Source organism: Cervus canadensis, chromosome 11 (genome assembly GCF_019320065.1).
Source record: "Cervus canadensis isolate Bull #8, Minnesota chromosome 11, ASM1932006v1, whole genome shotgun sequence".
In the NCBI taxonomy this organism is placed as follows: Eukaryota; Metazoa; Chordata; class Mammalia; order Artiodactyla; family Cervidae; genus Cervus; species Cervus canadensis.
This window is the reverse complement of record NC_057396.1, coordinates 19,704,087-19,722,975: the sequence shown is the minus strand read 5'-3', so window position 1 is coordinate 19,722,975 and position 18,889 is coordinate 19,704,087. Positions and strand designations below refer to the sequence as shown.

At 39.5% G+C, this 18,889-nt stretch overlaps 1 pseudogene; it reads left to right on the top strand.

The window, feature by feature from the left end:
- The first annotated feature begins 6,804 nt into the window (after positions 1–6,804).
- Positions 6,805–18,889, top strand: part of LOC122450070 — a 36,227-nt pseudogene continuing 24,142 nt past the window's right edge.

Below are 18,889 nucleotides of genomic sequence, written 5' to 3'. Positions count from 1 at the left end.
TAATGTAAGAACTGAAGTTGTAAAACTTTTAGAATAAAACAGGAGAAAATGTCAAGAACTTTGAGTTAGGCAAAGGTTTTTTTTAGACACAACCCAAGAAGCATGATCTGTAAAAGAAAAAATTTAATAAATTGAACTTTATCAAAATTCAAAATTTGGGAGTTCAGCTGGATGAATGGTACAGGGGACCTCTCTAGATAATATCTTTGTAAGGTCTGTGACTCTTTATTATTCCAAATTTTAAATTTTTTCAAAAAATTTTTATTTGAAAGATGTCATTAAGAAAGTAAAAAGGCAAGCCACAGAGGAAATATTTGTAAATCACTTGTATGTATGGCAAAAAAATTTGTATCCAGAAAATACAAAGAAATATTCAACTCAATAAAAAGACAATCCAATTCTTTAAATGGGCATAAGATTTAAATAGAAATTTCTCCAAAGAGGTGCAAATGACTAATGAGCACATGAAATGATGCCTAACATTATTAGCCACCAGGGAAGGTGTATTTGTTGTCAGGAAAATGCAAATTAAGACCCAATAAAATACCACTTCACATCCACCAGAATGGCTATGATCAAAACAACAGAAAAAGGAGCAGCAAATTAGGGGTATGGGGCTGAGATATAAAGCACTATGTATAAAATAGTTAAGAAACAAGGACATATTAATATTACATAGAACAGAGAATAAGAGCCATTATCTCATAATAACTTTTAATAGAGTATAATCTATAAAAATACTGAATTACTATGCTGTACATGTAAAAATAATATATTCGGGGGCTCTGAAAAGTATTTTTTTTTAGCTTTTAAACTTTGATTAGAGAATAATTGCCTTACAATATGTGTCAGTTTCTGAGTCAGCTGAGGTACACATATATCCTTTTTTTTTGGATTTCCTTCCCATTTAAGTCACCACAGAGCATTGAGTAGAGTTCCCTATGCTCTACAGTAGGTTCTCATTGGTTATCTACTTTATACATAGTATCAATAACATATATATGTCAATCCCAATCTCCCAATTCATTTCACTCCCTCTTTCCCCCTTGGCATCCATACACTTATTTGTTCTCTATGTCTGTGTCTCTATTTCTGTTTTGTAAATAAGATCACCTATACCTATTTTTTCAGATTTCACATATATGCATTAATATATGATATTTGTGTTCTATTTTTTATTTACTTCGCTCTGCATCACAGTCTTTAGGTGTCTCTACAAATGACCCTATTTCATTCCTTTTTATGTCTAAGTAATATTCCGTTGTATATATGTACCCCATCTTCTTTATCCATTACTCTGTTGATGGACATTTGAGTTGTCTCGTGTAATAACAATACTCTAGGTTGTTACAATAGCGTGTCCTGGCTATCGTAAATAGTGCTGCAATAAGCATTGAGGTACATGTGTCTTTTTGAACTATGGTTTTCTCTGGGTATATGCCCAGTTGAAGCTAATAAAGTATTTTAAATTAACTGTATTTAATGGAAGCCTGGCGTGCTGTAGTCCATAGGGTAGCAAAGCGTCAGATACGACTGAGCGACTGAACAACAAAATACGTAAGTTAGTAAAAAATAAATAAATAAAAAGACAATAACAAGTGTTGACAAAAAATATGAAGAAACAGGAATTCTCATACACTGCTGACAGAAATGTGAAGTAGTAGAATCACTTTGGAAAACAATTTTGCAATTTCTTATAAGTTTAAATATAATTTTTTCATATGGGTCAGAAATTCACTGTTACATATCTACTCAAGAAAATAAAACATGAGTTTCCACAAAGAGTTATACATTAATGTTCACAGCAGCATTATTCATAACAGGCAAAAAGTGGAAAGAGCCCAAATGTCCCTCAACTAGTAAAGAGATAAATAAAATTTGCTAGGGCCATATTGAAATATCAATACTAATAAAAAAGTGTAAAATACAGATAAATACTACAACATGAATGAACTTTTAAAATATTATGTTAAAAAAGTCAAATACAGAAGATTTCATATTATATGATATTCTATTTATATACAATGTCCAGAAAAGACCAATCTGTCATGACAGAAAAGTAGGTTCATGCTTGCCTAGAGTTGGGGTGGGAATGGGGATTAACTGTAAACAGATATGAAAAATCATACTGGGGAGAAGAAAATGTTCTAAAACTGGATGTGGTAGTGGTTGCACAACTTAATAAACTTTCTAAAAATCCTTGAATTGTATCCTTAAATTTGGTGAATTTATGGTATGTAAATTATGCCTTAATAAAATTACTTTTAAAAACTCCATTTGATTGAATTTTTATGTTAACTTTTATTATTTTTTCCTTACTATAAAATTAAGACATATTTGTTACAGAAATTTTAGAAAATGCAGTGTAACAGAAAGAAGAAAATTCAAAGTGCCCATTGCTATTCAAACAACCATTTTTGACATTTTGGCATAGGTCCTTAATTTTCCTCTCTATAAAAATGTGAGCTGAAAAACTAAAAATTCCCTGCCTCTTGATCTAGACAGAATCTGGTATACCTTTTCAATAATCTTGCAAAGCTTCACTTGAAATCTTGGACATACAAAGGGATAGCCTGAACTGAGTCTGGACAGAAGGGGTGGTTCTGCATAAGGAAAGAGGAGGCTCCGAGAGGGAGAGCACCATGAGAATTCTAGCTTGAGTGTCCTGCCTTCCCACAAAACACAGAGTCTACTACAAGAGGGGACTTGTGTGCAAGCAATTTATTTGGGATATAATCCCAGGAAGCAAAAATGAGAAAACTAGGATGATGAGAAAGGGAAGGTGCAAGCTAATATAAGCTGTGTTATCAAGGGTCTCCCCATGGGCCTGATTTGTCCAGAACCACCTGAGAAGCATACAAAATGCCTCCCAAAATTACCTCCCTGGAGGGAGGGAGGCAGGGGTATATACCCATAAGCTCCAGACACCCATTAATTGAAGGTTGCCCCGGGGGATGTTAATCCCCACACTTATTAGCAGTGCTTGGCCAGGCAGATTTACGTGTGGCAGAAAGTGAAAACATACAGCACACTCTTGACAAGATTGTTAGTGTGAACTAGCACGGCACTGTCCACTGCAGTTACTATGGAAATCAGAAGTGGGCTGAAGCAATGGGACGCAGGGCACCAGACTGGATCAAGTACCACAGCAAGGGGACGCTTAAGTAGAAAGAAATCACCATAGCTGATTCACGATGTTGTACAGAAGAAACCAACAGAACATTGTAAAGCAATTATCTGCCAATTAAAAATAAGTTTTTAAAAATCACCAGAGGACCTTTGAGTAGATGTTTTTTACTTTTTCTTTCCAATCTGTTTGGATTATTTCTTTTCCTTGTTTTACTGTATTGGTTAGAACCTCACTAAAATGTTGAGTAGAAGTGATGAGAAACAGCATATTTGCCTTATTCTCAATCTTAGAGAGAAATCGATCAATATTCCATCACTATATATGATATTCAGTTCAGTCGCTCAATCAGGCCTGACTTTTTGCGACCCCATGGACTGCAGCACTCCAGGCCTCCCTGTCCATCACCAACTCCTGGAGCTTGCTCAAACTCATGTCCATTGAGTCAGTGATGCTATCGAACCATCTCATCCTCTGTCGTCCCCTTCTCCTCCTGCCTTCAATCTTTCCCAGCATCAGGGTCTTTTCCAATGAGTCACTTCTTTGCTTCAGGTGGCCAAAGTATTGGAGCTTCAGCTTCAGCATGAGTCCTTCCAATGAATATTCAGGACTGATTTCCTTTAGGATTGACTGGTTGGATCTCCGGAGTCTAAGGGACTCTCAAGAGTATTCTCCAACACCACAGCTCAAAAGCATCAATTCTTCAGTGCTCAGCTTTCTTTGTGGTCCAACTCTCACATCCACACATGACTACTGGGAAAACCATAGCTCTGATTATTCAGATCTTTGTCTGCAAAGTGATGGCTCTGCTTTTTAATACACTGACTAGGTTTGTCATAGCATTCTTCCAAGGAGCAAGCCTCTTTTAATTTTCTGGCTGCAGTCACCATCCACATTGATTGTGGAGCCCAAGAAAATGAAATCAGTTTCCACATTTTCCCCATTTATTTGCCATGAAGTGATAGGACCAGATACCATGATTTTCCTTTTTTCAATTGAGTTTTAAGACAGCTTTTTCACTCTCCTCTTTTACCTTCATCAAGAGGTTCTTTAATTTCTCTTCACTTTCTGCCATAAGGGTGGTATCATCTGCATATCTGAAGCTGCTGATATTTCTCCCGGCAAACTTGATTCCAGTTTGTGATTCATCCAGCCTGGCATTTCACATGATATATACTCTGCATATAAGTTAAAAAGGCAGGGTGACAATATACAGCCTTGACATACTACTTTCCAATTTTGACCCAGTCTATTGTTCCATGTCCAGTTCTAACTGTTGCTTCTTGTCCTGCATACAGGTTTCTCAAGAGGTAGGTTATGTGGTCTTGTATTCCCATCTTATTAACAATATTCCACAATTTGTTGTGATCCAACACAGTCAAAACTTCCCTGGTGGCTCAGACGGTAAAGCGTCTGCCTGCAATGCAGGAGATCCGAGTTCAGTCCCTGGGTCGGGAATATACCCTGGAGAAGGAAATGGCAACCCACTCCAGTACTCTTGCCTGGAAAATCCCATGTACAAAGGAGCCTGGTAGGCTACAGTCCATGGGGTCACAAAGAGTTGGACACAACTGAGTGACCTTACTTTATCTACACAGTCAAAGGCTTCAGTATAATCAATGAAGCAGAATTAGATGTTTTTTCTGGAACTCTCTTGCTTTTCCTATGAGCCAACAGATGTTGGCAATTTGATCTCTGATTCCTCTGCCTTTTCTAAATGCAATTTGTATATCTGGAATTTCTTGATTCATGTACTGCTGAAGACTAGTTTGAAGGATTTTGAGCATAATCTTGCTGGCATGTGAAATGAGTGCAATTGTGTGGTAGTCTGAGCATTCTTTGTCATTGCCTTTCTTTGGGATTGGAATGAAAACTGACCTTTTCCAGTCCTGTGGCCACTGATGAGTTTTTCAAATTTGCTGGCATAATGAGTGCAGCACTTTAACAACATCATCTTTGAGGATTTGAAATAACTCAGCTGGAATTCCATCATCTCCTCTAGCTTTGTTTAGAGTAATGCTTCCTAAGGCCCACTTGACTTCACACTCCAGGATGTCTGGCTCTAGGTGAGTGACCACACCATCATGGGTATCTGGGTCATTAAAAGCTTTTTTGTAGAGTTCTCCTGTGTATTCTTGCCACCTTTTCTCAATCTCTTCTGCTTCTGTTAGGTCCTTGCCATTTTTATCCTTTATTGTGCCTTTCTTTGCATGAAATATTCCCTTGGTATCTCCAATTTTCTTAAAGAAATCTCTAGTCTTTTCCATTCTATTGTTTTCCTCTATTTCTTTGCATTTTTCACTTAAGAAGGCTTTCTTGTCTTTCATTGCTTGTCTCTGGAACTCTGCATTCAGTTGGGTATATCTTTCTCTTTCTCCTTTGCCTTTCACCTCTCTTCTTTTCTCAGATATTTGTAAGGTCTCTTCAGAAACCACTTTTCCTTCTTGCATTTCTTTTTGTTGGGGATGGTTTTGGTCACCACCTCCTGTACAATGTTATGAACCTCTGTCCATAGTTATTCAGGCACTCTCTCTACCAGATCTAGCCCCTTGAATCTATTCATCACCTCCACTGTATAATCATAAGGGATTTTATTTAAGCAATACCTGGATGGCCTAGTGGTTTTCCACACTTTCTTCAATTTGAGCCTGAATTTGCAATAAGAAGCCAATGATCTGAGCCACAGTCAGCTCCCAGTGTTGTTTTTGCTGTCTGTATAGAGCCTCTCCATCTTCAACTGCAAATATAATCAATCTGATTTTGGTATTGATAATCTGGTGATGTCCATGTGTAGAGTTGTCTCTTGTGTTGTTGGAAGAGAGTGTTTGCTATGACTAGTGTATTCTCTTGGCAAAACTCTGTTAGTCTTTGCTCTGCTTCATTTTGTACTCTAAGGCCAAACTTGCCTGTTACTCCAGGTATCTCTTGACTTCCTACTTTTGCATTCCAATTCCCTATGATGGAAAGGACATCTTTTTTTGGTGCTAGTTCCAGAAGGTCTTTAGGTCTTCATAGAATCGTTCAGCTTCAGTTTCTTCAACATTAGTGGTTGGGGCATGGACTTGGATTGCTGTGGTTTTATTTAATGGTTTGTCGTGGAAACAAACTGAAATCATTTTTGAGATTGCACCCAAGTACTGCATTTCAGACTCTCTTGTTGACTGCGAGAGCTACTCCATTTCTTCTAAGAGATTCTTGCCCGCAGTGGTAGATATAATGGTAACCTGAATTAAATTCACCCATACCCATCCATTTTAGTTCATTGATTCCTAAAATGCCAATGTTCACTCTTGCCATCTCCTGTTTGACCGCACTAATTTACCTTGATTCATGGACCTAACATTCCAGATTCTTACGCAATATTGTTCTTTATAGCATGGGACTTTACTTTCACCATCAGATACAACCACAACTGGGTGTTGTTTCAGCTTTGACTCAGCCTCTTCGTTCTTTCTGTAGCTATTTCTCTGCTCTTCTGCAGTGGTATATTGGACACCTAGTGAACTGGGGGATTCATCTTTCAATGTCATTATCTTTTTGCCTTTTCATACTGTTCATGGGGTTTTCAAGGCAAGAATAATGGTGTGGTTTGCGATTCCCTTCTCCAGTGGACCACCTTTTGTCAGGCTCTAACTATCAGGGACATGACCTTCAGCCGTTCAGTGTAGTTGGATGATATGCCGGGCACCCTGGTTGTCTCACTGCTCTTCCTCCTTGAGCATTTGAACCTTCACTGGCCACTGGGTGTCGGTCAACGTGTAGCCAGGGATGGAGGCAAAGGCCCTGCTGGAGTGGCTGGGAAGAGGGTCTGGGGAAAGTTGGAGCTGATGTTAGAGGACACCCAGGATGGGAGGCACACCGACCTCATCACTGCCACTGGCCGCCCTGGAACCCACCCGCTGCCCAGGAGTCTCAGAGCCAATCAGCCGCTCAGGAGCAGTTGGTACCCCGACCTCTCTGCTGCCACGGTCGCCCTGGGAACTGGGGGTGCTTGTCACTACGCTGCTTCCACCTTCATCTCTGGGTTGATCTTTGCAAAGCCACCTCCCAGGCCACCAATGCCTCTTCAGGCCGCCACCATGTTATCCTTTGGTGATACTTGTTATAAGTTTAGTACCAAATATTTTTCCAGATCACAGTGAACCTGAAAAGCACTTGGGTTAGTTTTCACTATATTTCTGAGAATTTTTATGAATAATAAATTTATATAAGTGCTTATTTGTTTAAGCCAATTAAACAGAGATCTTGTAGAGATTAATTTTGGTAATATTATCTGAGGTTTGAACATACCACACAGCTACAACATACACTATGTACAGATACACATAAATATACAGACAGGCACAAACTGATAGTTTAGTTTTTAAATTTTAACCATAAGACAGGTATGTAATGTAAAATTCACTAGTTACAAAAGAAACAGTTGGAATAAGTTAAGTTTTTATGCTCAGATGACTAAATCTTTTTGTACTAATATTTGTGGAGAAGACGTAAGATTTTTCATTCACTCAAATTTCAAATGACCTTTCACCATTTTGTTCTTCTGATAAGAATTATCTCCCTTTCCTTAAAAAACTGGAAATAGAACTGCCATATGACCCAGCAATCCCACTCCTGGGCATACACACAGAGGAAACCAGATCTGAAAGAGACACGTGTACCCCAATGTTCATCACAGCACTGTTTATAATAGCCAGGACACGGAAGCAACCTAGATGCCCATCAGCAGACAAATGGATAAGAAAGCTATGGTACATATACACAATGGAATATTACTAAGCCATTAAAAAGAATTCATTTGAATCAGTTCTAATGAGATGGATGAAACTGGAGCCCATTATACAGAGTGAAGTAAGCCAGAAAGATAAACACCAATACAGTATACTAATGCATATATATGGAATTTAAAAAGATGGTAATGATAACCCTACATGCAGGACAGAAAAAGAGACACAGATGTATAGAACAGACTTTTGGACTCTGTGGGAGAAGGCGAGGGTGGGATGATCTGAGAGAATAGCATTGAAACATGTATATTATCAAGTGTGAAACAGATCGCCAGTCCAGGTTGGATGCATGAGACAAGTGCTCAGGGCTGGTGCACTGGGAAGACCCAGAGGGATGGGATGGGGAGGAAGGCAGGAGGGGGGATCAGGATGGGGAACACATGTAAATCCATGGCTGATTCATGTCAATGTATGGCAAAAGCCACTACAATATTGTAAAGTAATTAGCCTCCAACTAATAAAAATAAATGGAAAAAAAAGAAAAGAATTATCTCCCTGAAGTCTGTAGAATATGTACATCTCAAAGGCATACATTTTTATCTTTGAAGAAGAGTCCTTAAAAGGAAAAAGTTCTTATCAGGCTCCAATATGTTCTTCCAGTATCTTATCAGGATTCAGGCAGGACAAACAGTAAATATTCCTGGGAGTATTTAATAACTTCATGGATCCAAAAGGCATTCATTCTCAAAGAAGGTTCAAAGGTTCCTACATTCCCAAGATTCAGAGTCACTCCCAAAGATAGCCAAAAGAAAGCACTGCCAGCCTGCATGTCCCAGGCAGGCAGAAAGCCAAACCAAGCTTTTGTTTTTAAAAAGGTAACCACTTAACAGTCTCTTCACAGTGGAAAGGCAATTTACATGGAAGATGACTAGAATTAATACTCAAATACAGGAAGCTAAAGTGGAACAATAGGAATTACATCAGTCCTATAGGCTTTTGTTTTCCATACCTTTTAAGATATGCATATTTATTAAGACACTGCTCTTTTTTTTCATCATTCTTTTGTATATTTATTTATTTTATATTGCACTGGGCTTCTTTGTTACTGCACTGGCTTTTCTCTAGTTGCAGTGAGCAAGGGCTACTCTTTAATTTTGAAGCAGGGGCCTATCATCGTAGTGACTTCTCTTGCTGAGGAGCACAGACTCTAGGCGTTCGATCTTCACTAGTTGCCCAAGTGGGATCAGTAGCTGCAGCTCCCAAGCTCTAGAAGACAGGCTTAGTGTTGTGCACACGGGTTTAGTGGCTCTGCAGCATGTGGGATCTTCCCAGACCAGGGATAGAACTCATGTCCCCTGCATTGGCAGGTAGATTTTCATCCACTGTACCACCAGGGAAGTCCTAGTACATTTTAGAATTTTTCATTAGCCTTTTGCAGCAAAATTTTCAAAGAAACTAATTTGGAACTTTGAAGCTTTGTGGAAGCTTCAGCACGTCAATTAAAATAAATATCTGGGTTAGGAAGATCCCCTGGAGAAGGAAATGGCAACCCACTCCAGTATTCTTGCCTGGGAAATTGCATGGACAGCGGAGCCTGGTGGGCTACAGTCCATGGGGTCACACAAGAGTCAAACATAACTTAGCAACTAAACAACAAAACCTCTTCTTTAAATGATCTTATCCAATTAGAGTGTCCCTCCTAATGACCACTGTAATTCTAGTTTGTGATTTCCAAGTGCTGGCAACAGTTTAGAAGGACCCTAGCTGTAGCAGTTTAATCCTGTCAATGGAAAATTAATCAGTCAATCTAAGAAATGGAAATCTTTTTTAGAGCCAAATTTGAGGATTATAACCTGGGACGAGCACCTCAGAAAGCTCTGAGAACTGTCTCACCTGTTAGAAGTCAAGGCACAGTTATGTAAGTCTTTTGAGACTATGCATCAAATGATGTGTTATTGACAGTTTACATAGTTCAAATCTAAGCAGCATGTGACCCCTGACAACATTGTTGATGTCAACTAAAAAGACACAGAACGTGAGAGTTGTGAGTTAAGTTTTATTTGGAGGGAAAATGAGGACTGCAACCTGGGAGACAGCACCTCAGCTCTGAGAGACTTCTCCAAAGAGGCAACGGGAGAAGGTCAATGTATAAGATTTTGGTGATGAGGGAGTTCAATGTAAAAAAGCACTCATTTTACAAAAGGGTTTTTGCCAGTCAACAAGGAACTGATGTCACTGTGAAGGAATTTAGTGCTTTTCTAGATATGAGGAGATGCAAGCATTCGGATGAAATTAGGTCCTGAAAATATCTAAGTATCTGAAGACCTGTTCCGCCAGTTTCCCTAGAGCTCAGAGAGCGGCACTCTCCAATCTGAATTCCCTTTGGAGAGTATTCAAGGTCAGCAGTTTCAGCAGCACAGGCAGATGGCAAATGTCCTTGTTGTTCTTCACTCGCTGGCAAATGCTCTTGGCAAGTGCCAATTTTCCGTTGACATTGACTTAAAAAAATGCACAACATGGTGAGAGTTGCGAGTTACATTTTATTGGGGCCAAAATGAGAACTGCAGCCCAGGAGATAGCACCTCAGATAGCTCTGAGAAACTGCTCCAAAAATCCAGTGGGGGAGAACGGTGATTTTGGTGAAGGGAGAATGCAGGCAATGAAGTACAGATTTCTCCAGAAACTTTCTGCTAGTTTCGTGAAGTTTTTGCTAGTCACGAGAAATAGTCATCACCATGAAGGATTTTAGTATTTTTCTAGACATGAGGAGAAACAAGAACTAGGCTCATAATATTGGCTCCTAAAAATATCTAACTCTCTGAAGACCTGTCTTGCCAGTTTTCCCGGAGCACAGAGTGCCTCATTTCTGCTCTCCACCCTGAACTCCATTCAGGGGGTGTTGAAAATCAGCAGCTGCCGCAGCACATGATTTCATCCTTGTAGAGGTCTATGGCAAAGTTCCCACGGCAAGTGCCAATTTGTAGTTGACAAGATCAAGATGGAAGGTTATCTTTTAAGGAGTTGTCTTGCTGATGCTAGGAAACTGTCACTCTTCAGGGTGAGCAGCTTTTTCTGCCAAGGGGGGAGATTTGGTCCATGCATAATGTAGAAATACAATGCATGGTGTGGGGACAGAGGAAGCTAAAGGCAGAGAAATTTTTGTTTAAGGCTTTCTTGTCTTGCTGTAAAATATTAATTTTATTTCACAATCCACATTTATGTCCAGCTATGTCTAGCCACAAATGGAGTGTAATTCTCATTTCTGTCTGGCCACATTCTGGGGTCCCTACCCTGGAGGTTTCCCTGGTGGCTCAGATGGTAAAGAATCTGCCAGCAGTGGGGGAGACCTGGGTTTGATCCCCGGATTGGGAAGATTCCCTGGAGAAGGAAATAGCTACCCACTCCAGTGTTCTTGCCTGATATATTCCATGGACAGAGGAGCCTGGTGGGCTACAGTCCGTGGGATCTCAGAGTCATACACAACTGAGCAACTAACACACACACATACACCCTAAAGGCTACCAAGCCAAGCTCTCAGAACACAAGGCAAGTTTTGAAAGGTTTTGTAGATATTCAGTATCTTCCAGAACCACAGTTCTTAGACATAAAATACGCAGATGTGCTGAAAGATGGCAAAGAGTTAAATAACTCTTTGGATTTTAAGAATCCCATTTTTCACTCAAAACAAAATTTCATTCACCTAAGATCTTGCAGCACTGGACCAGTCCACTCATATCCAATCCAGTTCAATCCAAGACAAAGCCTGGTTTTTAAATTGGATCTTGTTCAACTCCAGCTGATAACTACCAACAATTCCCGTGGAACTCTGGACTAAGGGAAAAGGTTGAACCAGCAGAACTCAATAATTGAGGACTGCAGGCTGGGGGCTCTGCATGGATGAGGAAATGCACAATGCACCAACTACTGTCACATGGATCTTTGGGCAGAATCAAAGGCTGGGAATTGCAGGCTAAAACGTTAGGGGCTGGTGTTTAGGTAGACCCATCTACTAGCTCAACGGGGCACCAAACTGATCTGCCCTGTGAAGAAAAGCCTATTCAATCAGGAGTTCAGTGCAAAGAGAGCAGAGCTCAGAACTTACTCATGGCCCTTGAGAATGGCAAGAAAGATAGTTAATTAAAGAGTAACATGTCTTGTGTTTCTCATTGTCCCCAAATGCTGTCAAGTTCACTTCTAATCCCACTGCTGCCCCCAAATTTGATAAATAAAAATTCATCAAAAAAAATTCATCAGAATAAATTTGAAAATTTTTGTGCTGAAAGTCTTCACTTTCATCTCAGGTTCAAAGGATTTATTAACAAAATAAGCCATTCGTTCTATAAAATTAATAATAGCAGTATTTATTAAAGAATTATCTAGTTTAATTTCAATATACTAACATTAAAAGAAAAGAGAAAGAGAAACAGCAGAGAAACAGAAAACAGCAGAGAAAGAGCAGAGAAGGAGAAACATCACCAAACTGGGTTTTGACCAACATCCAGACTCAAGCAGCGCTGGGCAGTCCCGTGACATAGCACGTGTAGAGTCCCAATTGGGAAAAGGTCCCAGGTGGTGGATCTACTCCAGGGGTGAGACTTCAAAGGTTGCAGTTGATTGCAGTTTGGGGCTCCTATTTATAATCCCAGGACGCAAACTGATATCATCATCAATCTGTGAGCAAATAGCAGCTCTGGTTTCATGTTAATACTATTTGTTTTGTCTTGTAAAACTTGGACTGTTGTTAAGCGTGGGCCTTGGTTGGCAAGGGACCCTTCAAGGGCTCAACAATTTCAGGATTTGTCCCCAGTCTTATCTATGGTGCTGCAAGTCTTGCAATCACAGCAAGTAGTCAGAGCGGGTTAGAAGCTAGGTCAGGGGCCTGCTCTGCTTTGTCTCTGAAGCCTAAACAAGACTATTTATTTAATTTCCCTAACAAAGATCTAATTGACTTTATTAATTTAATCATGAATTGGGCAGTATCCCACCTAGAAAATAGAAAGAGGCTCTGTCAAGCTGAAGAAAAGGAAAGGGACCAGAAGAAAAAGAAATTATTAGCAAATTATAAAGCAAAATAATTAGCATTGTTTTAGGCACAGTTCTCCTAAAGGTAACAGAAGGGGCCCTTTAGGAAAGGGTGGAATATCTGATTAGTGCTGATTAGGTAATTCCATATTGACTGGTTAAAGGTTACTTTCCTGGGAGAGGCTATCACTGCAGTTAGTTTAGGTATTAAGTTTGTTTTGCTGACACAGGGTCTTAAAGCAGTGACTGTATCTGGGGCCTGTTATTTCTTCTTAATAAAATGTATGGCATAATGATCTGATATTTGTTTATATTGTGAAATTATCACCACAATAAGTCTAGTTAGCATCTGTCACCACACATAGTTACAAAACATTTTTTTCTTATGATGTTAAGTTTTAAGATCTAGTCTCTTAGCAACTTTCAAATATGCCCTTTAGTTTTCTAAATTCTTTTGGTATAACTTCCTTATATTTGACTCCCGAAAATGTGGATATTTAAAGAGGCAGTATGCAGAGATGATATGAGGAGACTGACTTTCGGAGACATGCAACCTTGTTTAGAATCTTGTCCCATGACCAAAGTACACGGGAGATGTGTACTTTGGACGCATCTCTCTGAGGCTCAGTTTCCTCGCATATAAAATGGTAATGGCGGGAAACGCCCTCTTCACAGGGTAGTTTACAGAATAAATAAGATAATATACTCGCAGTAGTATCTGGCACTGGACCATGACAGCTAATAAACTTTATTTCCCTTCTTACATTTCTCCATGTACTCACCATCCACTTCCACCTGAGCTCATACACACCACACACACACACACACACACACACACACATACACACCTCTCAGACAGAAACAGGGCCTTTTCTTCCTATAAGAGATAAACCTGGAATTTCTTTGGTGCTCCAGTGGCTAAGATTCCACACACCCAATGCAGGGGGCCTGGGTTCAATCCCTGGTCAGGGAACTAGATCCCATATTCCACAACTAAAATATCCCACATTCACAATTAAAAAAAAACATTCCACATGTCTCAAGGAAGACCTGGTGCAACCAAATGAATAAATAAATATTTGAAAAAGAAATAACCCCATCTTGCTTTAGGTCAGTTCTTTTCCTACAGTGTATAAACTCATTGCTCACTCCAAAGGAATAAAAACATCACGGTTTTCCCTACCATTCTTTCTGGCTCTTAGACATATGTTGCATATTCCCTATCTTCTTTCAACATATGTACTTTATAACTGAAAGAGAAAATGCCAGGACATAGAAGCCTACTTTGTTTTGTTTGCTTATCTTCCAAATTTTAAATTCTTGATTTTGTTGCACAAAAGTGCCAAATCCTAACCACTGGACTCCAGGGAATTCCAGGAACCTTACCTTCTACATTTTATTTTATTTTTTAACTTTTTTATTTTGTTTATTTTGTTTTGGAGTATAGCGGGTTGTAGTTGGAAACTACAACAACCTCCAGTCTGGTCCCTGGGCTCCTGCCCTTGGCTCCCCTATTATCTATTTTCAATATAGCAGCAGCAGTGGTCCTTTTGGAAACATAAGTCAAATCATGAGACATTTCTGCTCAGAATTCCGCACAGACTCTCCTTTCCATCAGAGTGAAAGCCAAGGTCCCTCTAATGGCTTACAAAGGTCCTACATCATCTGGTTCCCTCTTACCTCTCAAGTCTGCCTCCTACTTTTCTCCTCCTCATTCATTCCACTCCAGCCACATTGGTCTTCTGCTTCTCAAACACACCAAGCATGATTCCACAGGTAGAATCTACCTATTTTCTCTGCTTAAAATTCTTTCCATGCCCCCAAATGTCCATTGTCTAATTCCCCACCTCTTTTAAGGATTTGATGAAATCTTCCTTTTTTGATGAGCCTAACACTGAGTACTGAATTTAATAGCCAGCTCACCTCCAGGCACTATTGATCCCTCTTACACTGAGTTAATTTTCATCATAGGCCCATTACCTTCTAATATACTATGTAATTAACTTACACATTATGCTATTATTTACTGTGAGATTCCTCAATGGAGTACTGGCTCCATGAAGGCAGGGATCTTTGTTCATTTTATTCATGAATGTATCCCAAGCACCTAGTGCAGAACCTGAAACACAGGAAGCACTCCATATGTGAGTTAAATAAGAAGGGAAAATAAAGGGACTTCCATGCAATCCAGTGGTTGGGATTTCACCTTCCAATGTAGGAAGTTTAGGTTCAGCCCTGGTCAGGGAGATGGGATCTCACATGCCTCATGGCCAAAAAGCAAAGCATGGAACAGAAGCGATATTGTGACAAATTCAATAAAGACTTTAAAAATGATCCACATCAAAAAATATTTTTTAAAAAGGAGGGAAAATATAAATATTGGGGCTTGATAGTTCCTTACAGACAGAGCAAGTCAGTCAATTAAATGCACAAACTTCTAAGTTCTCTTAAGTCTCAAGGACCCCAGTTAGTTCCCCCTTATTGAATGCCTATTATATGCTAGGTATTATTTCACTTAACTATACAGATATCCATGAATGAAGTTCCCAATGCAGAGGCTCCAAAGGCTAATGTAGTCTATGACAAATGCTTGCAAATTATTTAAGGAAGCAATAACAACCTGAAGTATTGAAGAGTAGGGCAGAGTACCCCTACTCCTTTACAAAATGATCAAGCATGGGCTGCCTGGCAAAGCTTTATCAGTTGCTGGTTCCATAAAGATATAAGCCCGGTTTCCTGGTCCGTTACCATCTTCTATCAGTCTTTCCTCTGCTTCCTTACTGCCTTGCCTCATTGCTCTTCAGCCAACTGATCAAGGTTGGAAGCTACATATGTTAGTTAGTTGCTCAGTTGTATCTGATTCTTTGCGATCCCATGGACTGTAGCCTGCAAGGCTCCTCTGTCCATGGGATTTCCCAGGCAAGAATACTAAAGTGATTGCCATTCCCTTCTCCAGGGGGTCTTCCCAAACCCAGGGATCCAACCCAGGTCTTCCACTTTACAGGCAGATTCTTTATCATCTGAGCCACCAGGGAAGTACCTGGAAGCTATATATTGCATCCCCAAATCTCACACGTTAGTTTCACCCACCTACCAAGGAAGACCAACTCAAAAATTATTTGACTAAATTCCATGCATCTGACAAATATTTATTGAACACCCACTATAAGCCAAGCTCTTCTATAGGTATTAATGACTCTGCAAATAGGAGACACAGATCCCTGTTCCCAAGGAGATTACATTCTAGTAGAAGGGAAATGAGACTAGACAATTTTTTTAAAAATCAAAAATATCAGATAGTGAAAAATGCAATGTGAACAATCAAGAACATTTATGAAGAAGTGACCATTAAAGTAAGGTCTGTAGACCAAGACAGAAGTTCCCATGCCAAGATTATGAGGAAGTACATTCTAGGCAAAGGAAACAGCTAGTACAGAAGTCTTGAGGTTGGAACAGCTTGGGGAGTGTGAGGCAGGGAAAGAGACTACTGTGGCTGAAAGAGGGTTGGCAGAAGGGAGAATGGCCATGGATGGAGTGGGAGAGGTGATTGGGGCTTGGTCAGAGGTTTTGTGGACTAAAGTAAAGAGTGTGGATTTTATATAAGTGCTAATGAAACTGAGTAGGTCTCAGGCCTTCTTAGGGAGAAATCTCCTCTGCCCCTCACCTCTTACTTGTAGAAAATTTTTAGCCTACTATACCTTCTAAGTTCCAAAGAGCAAATTTAATCAGAGAAGTAAGAAAATACAGAAACAAAGGAAAAGAGTCAAGCAAAATAAAATAATAATAGTTCAGCCATAAAACAGTCAAAGACCTTTAGTTCCTCCTCAAGGTCTATAGATTATATCCTGAGCCATATCCTTGAGTTGTTCTGCAAATACCAAAATCTCCCCCAGGTGAAGGAGGTTAACTGCATGCTGACCACCAGCAGAACCCAAACCAATTGGAACCAGAGGGTTGATGAATGAGATTCCTAAAACTTCACCCTTTGACCTCACCATCAACCAATCAGAGAATTATGCACAAGCTAAAAAGGCACTTTGCAACTGACACCCCCAATATTGCCTTGAAAAACCTTTCCTTAGAAGTCATCAGGGAGTTTAGGTCTCTTGGGCATGAATTGCTCATTCTTACTGCTTTGCACCCTGCAATAAATGCTGTACTTTGCTTTACCACAACCCAGTGTCAGTAGATTGCTGTGCATTAGGCACAGACCCAAGTTCAGTGAAGTAACAATTTTGGCAGCCATGAAGGGACTCCCACCCCAGGTAGGTGTCTGGACAGTGGCAGCTCTCAGATCCTGTCCAGCAGCTCCCTGAATACTTTGTCTCACGGATAGCCCTGAGTGCTTGCTTCTAACCAGGCATTGCTGGCCCATATCACTTTCAATTTTGGGTTGAAGGAAGCAAAGCTCTGTTCCTGGTTTATAAGATGTCTCTGCTAAGTGATGGAACCTCACATCTGATGACATTAGAGTATTCTCCCTATTGGGTTTCCTTGATTGGAACTTTTCCTTTTGAGGAAGAAAAATCATAAGACTTAGTCATCTGGGTCTGATCTCCAAGTGGAACAGCATTTTAACTTTTCCCTCTGTGCCAGGGAGCTTCTTGGTCATCCATTACCACCTGAGAAGTAATTTTGAAAGCCCCTGTTAGATCTAAACTCACCTGCAACCCCATCTGAAATAGTAGGTAGGAAATCCTCCATTCTCATGCTAGGGAACTGTGACTTTTAAAGGCTACTGTGCATTGGGTTGCCTCATTCTGGTCTATTTCTGGTAATACAAGCCATATGAAAGAAACAAATGGGAAATTAGATCTCTATTCCATCTTGTAGACCCCTAGGATGTATTTTACAAAATCGGGAAATTTTCAGCTATACTCATATGAAAAGAAAGAATATGATTTCCTTTTAACACCATGTGGCTACAGTATTCTTAAGATTTCAGAGAAAAAATGGCTTGATAAAATATTTTTTCAAAACTCTGACCCCAAGAGAACAAAAGTATTCCTCGAAGAAATCGAAGTTAAAAGTCTTATCATGTTCTTGGAATGCAAACACAACCCACATTTCCTGAGACTATGGCCTTGGAAGGCTCAGATGATAAAGAATCCACCTATAATGCAGAAGACCTGAGTTCAGTCCCTGAGTTGGGAAGATCCCCTGGAGAAGGATATGGCTACCCACTGAATATTCTTGCCTGGAGAATTCCATGGGCAGCGGTGTCTGGCAGGCTACAGTCCATGGGTCACAAAGAATCAGACACGACTGAGCAACTAACATTTTCACACAAGGCTGAATGAAAAAAGAAATAGGGCGAAGAAAACTTTTAAACTCAAGTGAGTAAATTTAACTTATTCCAACTGTTATTCATAAAGTAATAAGTCTTATGTTGAAATACCTGATTCATGACTAAGTTTCAAAAATGAAGTTATGAGGAAGTTCCCTGAGGGCATAGTGGTTAGGATTCTGGGCTTTCACTGCCATGGTCTGGGTTCAACCCCTGGTCAAGAAACTGAAATCCTGCAAGCCTCACATTGTAGGTGGGGGAAAGAAAGCTATGAGATCTCTAGTTGTGTCTTTCTTTAAAAATCAATTTATAAATGAGCTTTATTCAATTGGCTTAAAGGAAATCAAGCACTTACATAAATTCTAAGAAATATAAACTAAGCCAAATGAATTTCAGATTCACATGATCTGGGGAATATTCAGCATTAAATTAACGTCTGATATTAAAGTTAGTTTAAGCTTGTTGGTTTAATTAACATAGACATGTCTTTAGAGTCGTCAACATTATGTATAATACTTCTAATGTACCTAAAGTTACTGGAAGTCAAATAAAATCTTATATCTGTCACAAATTTTTCAGCAAGAAAAATTACTCAAATGACAAAAAATTAAATGTAAACAAGAGAAAAGCTTTTTAGTGAACCTTAGAAATAATTATGGCTTAGTTTTTCCAGTTTTTTGGTAACTTGAAACTTTACAGTTTTGCTAAATTAAGTTAAATGATGAA